The sequence below is a fragment of the Otolemur garnettii genome, unplaced genomic scaffold (assembly GCF_000181295.1).
Source record: "Otolemur garnettii isolate 467f Iridium unplaced genomic scaffold, OtoGar3 scaffold00001, whole genome shotgun sequence".
Classification (NCBI taxonomy): domain Eukaryota; kingdom Metazoa; phylum Chordata; class Mammalia; order Primates; family Galagidae; genus Otolemur; species Otolemur garnettii.
In genome coordinates this window covers 11,276,219-11,284,368 of record NW_003852396.1, presented here as the reverse complement: position 1 = coordinate 11,284,368, position 8,150 = coordinate 11,276,219, and the positions used below count along the sequence as shown (strand labels likewise).

Here is an 8,150-nt window from a genome sequence, read left to right as displayed (position 1 = left end):
ACAAAAATAAATCAAACCAAAATAAATAAGTAAAAACTTTTATGGGATAAAATTGGGAGGGGGGCAAATAATAGGGGCAGAAACACTGGAAAAAATGAAATTCTAATTGTTAAAGAAGGAAAAAGTAGAATACTGTATTTAAACTAGAATAGTGAATAAAGAGAGGAAAAAGAAAAAAGAAAAATGTCAAGGAAAAGTGTTGAAATTAAGAAAAAACAAAACAAAACAAAACAAAACAGTACCAGAACAGTATGCATATATATATATCATGCTGAATATTGTCCAGGCAACAGGTGATCTTCTGAGGTATGAGATGTTAATCACAAGGTTGATACAGCTGTATGAGATGGAGACTGAAGGCCTCTGCTGACCACTCAAACCCTGTAGGCTTGGAAGCCCCAATGTCTCTTCAGCCCTCTTAGGAGACACTCCAAACTGTGAACCTTGGCTAAGCAGAAGCTTTCCAAGGAAAGAACTTTATGATGGGATCTCTCCTGGAATGGCTGCCTGCTTATCCAGTGCACCAAAACTGGTCTCACTCTATGCCCCTGAGGGCCAAGGCTGTTAATCTGCCAAACACTTAGATCTTCGCTCTTCCCCAGTGTCTCGGTCCCCATCTTTGTGCAGCTCAGTCACTAGATTACTGGCCCAAGATCTCCCAGTGGATCCTGGTGCTGCAACACACAGGGGCAGCTCCCCCACAGTAGCTGTGTGGGCAGCCCACAGTTGAATGATATCAGCTCCTTTCCGGTTCAATGACTCAGTCCAGGGCCCCAGACAATACCCAAGATTTCCCAAGGCAGTTCAATCGAGTGCCCAAGTCCAATAAAACCAAAACAGCCTACAGGCAAGGCTTTCCCTGCTTGCAGTCTCACTGTTGCTATGGTTACAGCTGCAGGCAGCCTCTGACAGAACAAATGCACCTATCACTTATCAGTTTTCCACTGTTTATGTCCTACTCATGGGGTCCAGAAGTCTCTCTTTGACTTCCTTTGTTACCAAAGGGAAGTTTCTGGGCAGAATTCACCAGCCAGAGATGCCTGGAGTCTTCTCTCCCTGTTCTCACTGCACCTGGTTGCACAAAAGCTGTTACACAGCCACCATCTTGCTCCAGAGTCCACATTTTCTCTTTACTCTTCGCTCAGGAGTCCATTTTTACTCTTTCCACTATGCACCCTGCCTTTAATTCTTTTCTCCTTTAGAAAGAACATGTTCTTTTCCAAACAAATCTTTAGGTCCTCATGGAAATAAATTTCAGAAGTCTAAATATGGCGAGAGACACATGGCTGAATTCTGGATGAGCAGCACAGCTGAGATTTTCCAGATAAGACCACACTATGGTGGGAAAAATATCTTTTATTTTTGTGTTTCTTCATATTTTTCAACGTTTTCTCTTGGTTTCCCCTCACACCAGCTCTTTGCTCTGGAAAGGACAAAATAATTATCCTGAATGTGCACAGGGGCAAAGATCATGCCAAAGGTTCAAGTGAAACACAAGCTTGGATCTTCTGAGCACTTCGTTTTCTTCAAAACCTACAGTGGCTCCCCTGTGACAACTGGCAGGCAACAGAGGTCCCAGACAGTTTTCAGGCTTTATTCCCACCAGTCCCTGCATGTGTCCTCTGCTACCACCAGAATAGACTTTGCTGTTCCCCTATCTTCACAACTCCCCACCCTTGGATCTGTGCTCCTGTTTATTCTTCTAGAATTTTTCCCATTCCCCTGCAGATCCAAATGCCTCCTCCATGAATGAAGCCTCCCCTTGACTCTCTTCTACTTTCATAAGATGTAGTGTGCACCTCTCAGGTAGGTAATAATTCTATACTTATGATTATGTGGTTTTTAGAATACTTGCCCTATTATAGCCACTGTTTGAGACTGCAAATTCATCAAGGGAAGGCCTCATCCTTATATCCTTGTACCCCTTGCTATACCCCAGAGAGTGCTCCTATCCCATGGAGTTAAAATGGTTTAACTTAACCATTTGTTAAACTAAAATAACTTTAAATTGAGTTTCTTTGTTAATCAATTATATTTATAATCAACTAACTATAATACATTCCTTTTCCCATAGGAGTCTCCATATTTTCCCTAGAAACAAGGGCACTTTGAAGTCATTCAGAGCTTTTAATTTACTCAACCCTTAATGGAGTTTGCTTCCCTGTTGGTTCAATCTATTTCTTTAGAAGTCTATTTCCTTATAGATTTATAGCCTTGAAAAACTTTTCTTTTCTACCTTAAAAATCTTCTTGATTATTTATTGGGGCTGATTCCTATCAAGTGCATTTATATTGTTTTCTTATCAAAAGAAAATATCCTATTACATTTAGCCAAAATAACTTTATTTTCCTCAAGATCCAAAGTGATTTATGGTGTATATTGTATATGGGAAAATTAAAGTTTTGTATATATCAAACAAAAATATCTGGCACAGCTATTTTGTAAGGCTAACACATTAGAATTGTTTCTACCTTGTCTTGGCTTCCACTACTCCATCCAGAGGCAGCAGCGTGGCTCACACCTGGGGCTATCTCCGTCTGACTGGCAGACTGGTCCTGCCCTGGTGTTGTTCTACCTCTGCCTTACCTGTGAGCTCTTGGTTTGCCAACACATAGAATTTGGCGAAAGACTCCATGGAAAAAAGCACAGTCTTTCAAAACCACACTGCCAACATTTTAATTTTTTTAAGTAAATTTTGCTTTGATTGACAAACACATTTTATTTAATGCAGGCATATAGTACGTTACTTACACTAATGTACACATGATACATTACTTACACAAGTGTACAAGGAAAATTGTGGTCCTCTCCCAACCAGCTCCTACTCCCACACTCCAGAGACAGCCATCACCAGCAGTCTTGTACATTCTAAACTAGGGGTTTAAAGCAAAAGCAGAGGAGTGACACTCAGACTGACACCAGCCACCCAACCTGCTAGGCCCCTGGTACTCTGCGAGGTGCAGCCACGGTCCCTGCTGCTCCCCAAAGCTCACAGCCCAGAATACAGTGAGTAGGCATTACACGCAGTATCATCAGTGCTAGAATCTGCAAGGGCCAGGTGCTCAGGAAAATCTCAGACTTCCCAGAAGTGGGAAAAATCTTTACGAGGGCTCCAGCAGGGAGAGTTTTGTCAGGCAGGGAGGAAGGAAATGGTGATCTCCAGGAAGAGCTTGTGCTAAGTCAGGAGGTGAGAGAGAACACTTGGCAGGTTTCATACTGACTGAAAGATGATCAATTTGGTTAAAATCTGTGTGTGAGGAAAGATGGGCAAAAAAATAAAAAAGAGAGACCAGAAAGGAAAAAGTAACTCAGTGGCCACCTTCTGTCTTCACGATTGTATTGTAAAATGAGTGCTGCACGTGAAATAAGAAAACCAAATTTTAAATACTAGTTTATTACCAAAATCCTTCAGCAATTTCATCTGTAAAGAAAGAAAAAATAAAGTCCCCTCACAAGGTTCTTGAAAGAATTAAAGTCTATTATATAATTTATGCAAGGATGCTTAGAATGCCACTCATCAAGTACAAATAGCAAAACCCAACAAATACTAAAATTAATAAAAAAAGATTATTATAGTCCATTGGAATTTTCTCTGGCACATCCCCATCTTCCAAAGCCTCAAATTCAAGATTCTGAGCTGCCAGGATGCAAATCAAGGGGGAGAATGGCCCACCCCATGGCCCCTCATAGGAAATCTCCAAGACCACGTTCTCCTCCACCAGCCCGGTTTCACCTGGAAGACTGGACCACTTGGAAGATTTTCCAAAATGGATTGTCAGACAATACACTGCCTGCCTCCTAAGGCCTGATATTATTTAAAATATTACTAATTAAACAAATGAATACACTATTACACTTGGGGAAAGGAAAAAAATGTCTCTGTGGCTTGGGAAGCAAATTAAGCTCTTAGTCATTTATATGAATCTCCTGCTTTTTAGCCTGAGGTTGTAAAACCAACAAAGGAGTTACTTGTTAAAAGATTGCTTTCCTTCTTGCTAATAGACACCCTAACAGAAAGGTTGTTTGATTATGGGTCAGCCTGAGCGACAGAGCAGAGCACCCAAGCTCTTAAAAAGGTGGAGTGCGGTTTGGCATCTTTTTTGAAAAATCTACACAGCAACTAAAGAGTCACACAGTTGTGTATTTTTACCCTCTAATTACTATTTAATTTGCACTTCAAGGCTTGCAAAATGAGTGTGAAAAATGAAAATTGAGGAGCAATTAGAGGGTAAGAGACATAATTGTGTGATTTCTAACATCAAGCACAGAGTTTCAATAGTAAGAGCAAATTAGTTATGACACTTCAGGCATCTGACCCACTTTAGGTCTATAGCAAAAGCCTTTGAAATGCTGGGAGCTATAGTTTTGAAAGAGTTGAAGAAATCAGACTTGACATTGGAACATAAGAATCTATTGTCAAGTCTGCTGGTTTTCTGCTGTTAGAATCCTATAACTCCTTTAAAGAATTTTGTAGGCATTATTTAAGCATACCAAGGAAAAGGTAGACCTCTGTCTAATAAAATGTGTGTGATCTATAACACACAAAGAGTCACTAAGGAAGCAATCTTGGCCATGCTAGAATGCTGATTTATTTGTTCACTCATTTATTCATGGGCATTGTTTGAGCACCTACTGAAAATTCAGGAATAATAGCAGACCCTGCAGATTCAATGATAAGTAAGACATGGTCTCTGACTTCAAAGAACTCATAGAGTAGTAAACAAAGTGCTGCAGAAAATAATAATTATACTGAAAGTAATTTTCTCATATAGAGAAGAGGAAAGGTAAAATTGGGTCTGTTCTAGGTGTCAAATACACCAAGCACACTGCAGGTAAAGATACGAGCATAAACAACCACAAAAACACTCGCGGCAGCAGCACATATACTAAAATTGGGACAATACAGAGAAGATTAGCATGACCCCTAAGCAAGGATGACATGCAAATTTGTGAAGCATTCCATATTTAAAAAAAAAAAAAAGCAATCCTGTGAAAATTGACACTATTGCCCATCTAAATTCACCGACAGGAAAGAAGCGGCTGATGGGGGTGGATTAATTATTTAGTGCCTGTAGCAGATTCAACCACAGAATCAATCTGAGTTAGTCAAGGAAATACTGTATTTATTCTTTAGGAGATAGTACTTGGGGTCTAGGACCCCATATTCAGCTCTAGGAAATTGCTTCGACTGTAACTTTTGTGATCTCTATAATCCCTTTGGCCATTGTTGAGGGAGGCTGAGGCTATTTCTCAAAAGTTAAGCCAAGAGAGAAAATGGGAGGAGCACCTGAGCTGGGAAAAAAAACAGAACAATTAAAACAATCAAAAAGAAAAACCCAGTATGACTGCAGGTTATCTGAAAGATTTCAAGGCTAAGAAGTGACTTATAGTCTTTTAACAGAAAGCTATTTTAGAGAGTACCAAAATCCCTAATTTTAAGATTGAGGAAACTTAAATCAAGGGGGAAAATTTTAGTACTTTGACTTATTCCATCAGAGCAGAGCTGAAGCTAGAAGTGGGACTTCTAACTTCTTTCTTGGGACATTTTACCCTGCATTGAATTATCTACTTAAAGAATGGTGTGGGGATAAGATATTTTAAAGCAATCCCTGAATAAATAGACAATGCTGAAAGCCACATATCTAGCGAGAAGAAATTCAAAGAGAAGGCATGGGCTAATGAACAAGATTTCATAACGAAAATAACTGTCTTTGTGATTAACCTTAAAAAACCTATAAGGTATATGCTAGTGGGAGAAAAAGAGTATTCTAGATAAGACCAATTCAGTTCAATTCAGCAAACATTTTATTGAGTGCTTATCCCATGCCGGTAATATGCTAGAAGCTGGAAATACATAGCACTTGAGATAAAATCTGTACCTTTCAGCATCTAGCAAGAAAACACACAACGGATAAAAATTCTACTGGAAAGGGGGTGTGGGGGGGGACGAGAGACTAAGCTATTCTGGAGCTGTAGAACAGAAGCAAATAAATCAGACATGAGATCAGAAAAGACTTCCTAGAGGTGGCGGTGTTTGAACAAGGTTCTGAAAGACAAGTGGTCATTAGCTGGGCTGAGAAGGGAAGAAGGGACTTCCCTGTAGGCACGAAGCCTCAAGACACTGATGTGGGCGTGAAACCCTCATCACTGGGGAGCTGCAAGGACCTCCACACAGCTGGAGCTGGGTGTGGGGAGCTGGCAGGGGACAAGGTTGGAACAGGGGCCACAAATGCAGGGATCCAGAAAAGTGCCAGAGATGGGTTCCAGGAGTGAATGATAAATTTTTTGCAATTTTTTACTTATATATATATATATATATTTATCTGTCTCCTAAGACTTTCAAATGAGTTCAAGACCTAAAAAGGGCTGATACCCAATGAGAAGAGGGACAGATAGGAGCTCTATCATGATGAGGCTTGTGGTGCCACCTTTGAACTTAATTGAGAAAAGTGTGAGAGTCACTGAAGCCTCAGAAGCAGGGAAGTGGCACCATCAGATTTATGTTTCAGAAACATCAGCTTGGCAGAAGGGTGGAAGACATATTGGCAGGGAGACAGGCTGCAAACAGGGAATCTGATCAGCAGACTGCGACAAGAATCCAAGTTATCAGAGATTTGGACCCAAAGTACGGCAGTGTCAATGATACAAAGGTGTGGGAGATAAGTGTCCCTGGGCAGGATTTCTGCGAAAACAGATGAGGGAGAGGGAAAAGAATATGTCTTGTCCGGCCTCTGAATTTTTTATTTGTGTAAGAGAGAGGATACGCTGCCATTAACTGTGAAATGAAAAGAACTTAACGTATCATCGTGTAAATGCCACAGGAGTGGATGAGACCCTTTGAGGAGTATTTTGGGTGAGAACAGGACTGAGTGAATTTCCTAAGGAAACTAGCTTTGAGAGACAGGGAGTTGGAAAATGGAGTTGGTCAGAAAACCAGACACAAAATGCAGAAAGCATAAAGGGTACAGAGAAGGAGGAATGAGTACAATGAGATGTGGAAAGAAAAATTGTCAGAACAGCTGAGTTGGAGTGGAGTAGGGGAAGAGATTTGTAACAGTTTCTTATAGGGTGGAGTCCAGTTGAGAGGAGGACTTGGAAGCCTGGGCGAGGAGTTCCTGTTTAAAACAGAAAGCATTGTGGTGTAGCGAGGCAGTAGATTTTATTGGTGGCAGTGATAATAATTAATGTCTTTCTCTTGTGCATTATACTATTTCCGAAGTTCTTTCACATTCATTAATGTCCTCATCTGGTACTCATCATCTCTCTGAGGGAGATAGGGCGAGGCTAATTATCCCTACTTTACAGATAAGGAAACTAACTCCCAGAAAAGGCTGAGTGATTCGACCTCACTTACACAGCAATTAAAGGCAAATCTAGGGCTGGGATTCTGATTCCTGTTTCTCCATCAAGGACTCTTTCTTATTTGCCATCTTACCCACCTTCAGGTCTTGGAAACTCAGCAAAATGCATGTGACTGTCCTGGGCCCTAAGGAGGGCCCCCTCCCCTCTGCCATCCTCCTAAGTCTTTGGTGGTAGTCAGAATTATGTGACACCATCTTGAGAAAAACTCAGCAGGACCTGTGCCCTAATTCTGTGATCCCATACAGATGCCCCAGTCACCCTCCAGAAGGCTTGGGGTTGCAGCCACTGCGGTGAGTTTTCACATCCTGCCTAATGTATGGCAAACAGCTGCCCAGCCTAGACAAGTGGAGAGCAGGTCTGCTTAGAGCTCACTTCAGACACTCGCCTTTCTGCCTAGTGCAATTAACAAGGTGAAAACAACGCTCAGTTCTTCAACACCACCCTGTTTGGACCAGTTATCAAAGGCCTGCCCTGTGGCTACATTCTCAAGCCAACCCTTAGGCACTTAAATAAATGTACACTCTTGTCCAGAAAGGTTGGTAGGTGAGGAGCTAATGGAAGGCTATTAACATGTATGAAAATCCAGCCTCTCTAAAGGGAAAAAAAAGTGTATGACTCATTTAATGTTGTCAGAATGTTTGGGGAAGAATTCAGAGCTCACTATAGTCAAGTGTTCGAATCTTGAGCCAAAAGCCCTGAACTGTCCGAGACAACAATGAAGTAACTCCAGATCTGGAAGACAATATTCCAGAGTTCCAATTTCTTCTGGAGCTGTGGTTCAGGTGCTA

General features: G+C 41.2%; 1 pseudogene; it reads left to right on the top strand.

Annotated features, from left to right (window-relative positions):
- The first annotated feature begins 4,868 nt into the window (after positions 1 to 4,868).
- LOC111724536 lies at positions 4,869 to 4,969 on the top strand (annotated as a pseudogene).
- Positions 4,970 to 8,150: the final 3,181 nt, after the last annotated feature.